The sequence below is a fragment of the Nannospalax galili genome, unplaced genomic scaffold (assembly GCF_000622305.1).
Source record: "Nannospalax galili isolate Female #2095 unplaced genomic scaffold, S.galili_v1.0 scaffold881, whole genome shotgun sequence".
Taxonomy (NCBI): domain Eukaryota; kingdom Metazoa; phylum Chordata; class Mammalia; order Rodentia; family Spalacidae; genus Nannospalax; species Nannospalax galili.
The window spans coordinates 1,100,905-1,104,674 of NW_008344709.1; positions in this window are offsets into that span (position 1 = coordinate 1,100,905).

Consider the following 3,770-nt stretch of genomic DNA (forward strand, 5'->3'; position numbering starts at 1 on the left):
GATTATGAAATTATGTTGGCCCACTTAATCTTTGGTTATACTTTCCTTTTGGGTGTTTAAGGCCATACAGTTGGTCCAGATAAAACCGATTTATTTTTACTCTTAAGGTCATTTGAGGATCTGTTCCTCAGGGGTCACATGGGCTTGGGAGGAGCCCATGACTCCTTTTTTTACCAGTTCCACCTATGTGAAGATAAGTCAAAGGTCCTGCTCGACCATGATTGGCTTCACCCAGACTCATGGAGGAAATGATTCCTCTGTGTTGACCCTCCTCTTTATAGACTGGACCCTGGTTCAGATTTACTCTGAGATATTTTATATTTTTGTAGCTATTGTGAATGGGAGTGTTTCCATGTGCACTTTCTCTGATGGCTTGTTATTGGCATATAGAAAGGCTATAGACTTTTGTAGGTTAATTTTGTAACCTGCCAGTTTATTGAATGTGTTAATAATTACTAGCAGTTTCAGGTGGAATTTTTGGCATCCCATAGATATAATATCATACCATCTGAAAAAATGGATAATTTGATCTCTTCTTTTTCCTATTATTACTCCTTTAATTTCCTTCTCTTGTCTTACTGCTCTTGAAAGAGTTTCAAGTACTATGTTAAAGAGAAGTGGGGATAGTATACAACCTTGTCTGGATCCTGCTTTCAATGGGAATGCTTCCAGTTTTTCTCCATTTAGAATGATGTTGGCTGTGGGTTTGTTATATATGGCTTTAATTATGTTGAGGTATGTTCCCTCCAGTCCAGTTCCCTCTAGGGCTTTGAACATAAATGCATGTTGAATTTTGTCAAATGCCTTCGCTAAATCTATTGAGATGAACATATTGTTCTGGTTTTTGAGTCCATTTATATGATTTATTGACTTACGTCAATAAATAAGTTTATTGACTTACGTATATTGAACCATCCCTGCATCTCTGGGATTAAGCCAACTTGATCATGGTGGATGATCCTTTTGATGTGTGTTTGTATGCAGTTTGCAAGTGTCTTGTTGAGAATTTTTGCATCCATGTTCATTAAGGATATGGGTGTCTATAGTTTTCTTTTTCGGTTGTATCTTTACCTGGCTTTGGTATTAGAGTGTTGCTGGCTTCATAGAAGGAATTTGGAAGTTCTCCCTCCGTTTCCATTTTTTTTTAAATAAATTAAGTAGAATTGGATGCAGATCTCTTTAAATGTCTGATAGAATTCTGTTGTAATCCCATCTGCCCCTGGGCTTTTATTAGTCTGGAGGTTTTGTATTACTGTTTCAATTTCTTTTTATGTTATGGGTCTGTTTAAGCTGTTAATCACTTCTTGGTGTAGTTTTGCTGGTTCCCATGCCTTTAGATATCCATCCCTTTCTTTTAGGTTTTCAAATTTAGTAGCATATAGGTTTTTAGTATTCCCTTATAATGTTCTGTATCTTTCTGGTGTCTGTTGTGATGTTTCCTCTTTCATCTCTGATTTTGTTGATTTGGAGCTGCTCTACCTTTCTTTTGGTTAACTGGGCTAGAGGTCTGTCAATCTTGTTTATCTTTTCAAAGAACCAGCTCTTAGAATTGTTGATTCTTTTTATTCTTTTCTTTGTTTCAATTTCATTAATTTCTGCCCTGATTTTTGTAATTTCTTCTTGTCAGCTGGGTTTCGGTTTCGTTTGTTGTTGCTTTTCAAGTGTCTGGAGTTTCAATATTAAGTCATTTATTTATGCTCTTTCTGATTTTTTGATGTAGGCACTTAGAGCCATAAACATCCCTCTTAGGACTGCTTTCAGCATGTCCCAAGGGTTCTATCATGTTGTATTGTCTTTTTCATTTAATTCCAGGAATACTTTTATTTCTTTCTTACTTTCTCTTTTGACCCATTCATCACTCAGGAGTGTGGTGTTTAATCTCCATGTGTTCATGTGGTGATTAGGGCTTCTTCGGGTGTTGATTGTAAGCTTTATTTCCTTGTGTTCTGATAGAATGCATGGAATTATTTCAGTCTTTTTGTATTTGTTGAGGGTTTTTTTGTGCCCCAGTATGTGGCCGATTTTGGAGAAGGTTCCATGGGGTGCTGAGTAGAAAGTGTGTCCTTGGTGCTTGGGTGAAATACTCGTTAGACGTCTGTTAAGTCCATTTGATATATGGTATTGTTTAATTCAGATGTCTCTCTTTAACTCTCTGCCCTGTTGACCTATCTAATGGAGAGAGGGGGTATTGAAGTCCCCTACTACTAATGAGTTGGAGTTAATCTGGGTCTTAAAGTCCTGTAGTATTCTTTTGATGAATTTGGGTGCACCAGAGTTTGGTGAATATACGTTCATGATTGTAACATCTTCTTGATTTATTGTTCCTTTGATCAAAATGAAGTGGCCCCCTTTTCTGACTTGTTTTAGTTTAAAGTCTATTTTTCAGATAACAGAATTGCTAGGCCTGCTTTTTTCATAGTGCCATTTGCTTGGTATATTTTTTTTCTGTCCTTTCACTTTGAGGTAGTGTCTGTCATTGAATGTGAGATGAGTTTCTCGCAGACAAAAGAAAAGATGGGTTTGGTTTCTTAATCCATTTACATAGTCTGTGTCTTTTGACTGGGAATTCAGTCCACTATTTAAAGTTATTAATGAAAGATAGGTATTGAATCCTGTCATTTTTATTTGTTTACATTCTTGCTATAGCTGTACCTTTCCACAGTTATATCTTCATTGGATATCTTTCCGCAATCCCTTGGGTATAGTCATTCCTTTTTTCAGCTCTTTGTATTGCTTCCAGAACTCTCTGAAGGGCTGGTTTTGTGGACATGAATTCCTTCAGCCTATTTATGTCATGGAAGAGTTTTCTTTCACCTTTGACTATAATAGACATTTTGGCTGGGTATAGCAATCTGGGTTGGCATCTGTGATCATGTAAAACTGGGGATCTGGTCCAGGCTCTTCTGGCTTTCATAGTTTGCATTGAAAAGTCAGCTGTGATCCTAATGGGTTTTCCTTTATATGTGACTTGTTGTTTCTCCTTTGCAGCTTTCAGAATTTTCTCTTTGTTTTGTACATGTAGTGTTTATACTATGACGTGCGTGGAGAGTTTCTTTTCTTGTCCTGTCTGTTTGGTGTTCTATATGCTTCTTGTATTTGTATGGGGATGTCTTCCTCTTATTTGGGGAAATTTTCTTCCATGATTCTGTTGAAGATCTGGTCCATGCCATTATCTTGGGATTCTTCTCCTTCCTGTATGCCTATGATTCATAAGTTTGGTCTTTTTATGATGTCACACAATTCCTGCATATTCCATTCTTGTGATTTCTTAAATTTTTCATAATCTTTGCTTGTGTGGTCTGGGTCGCCCACTTTGTCTTCCAGTCTTGATACTCTGTTTTCCATTTCGTTCATCCTATTGTCGTTTTTAATTGGTTTACTGAGTGTTTCACTTCCTTCTTCATTTCAGGTCAAGTATTCTTCAATATTTCTCTTTTCTGAATTCATTGAGAAGTTTATCCCTATCTTCCTTCAGTTCTTTGATTTCTTTTTTGTGTGTTCTTTAAATTCACTGAATTCTTTTATCATGTTTATAATTGTTCTTTTGAGTTCCATGTCCTGCAATATCTCTAGGGGGTTCTCATTGTCCTCCTCCAGAGGACTATTGCTATTTGGTGGGGATATGCTATTTTGGTTTTTCATGTTATTATTTTTTCTCTGTGATTTTGACATGTGAATTTCTTTTGTAGTTTCTGACTCTTGTGTGATACTCGGGCCTTCAAGTTTAGTTCTGCTTCTTTTTTTGAACTTTATGTGTCTTTGTGGTTTAC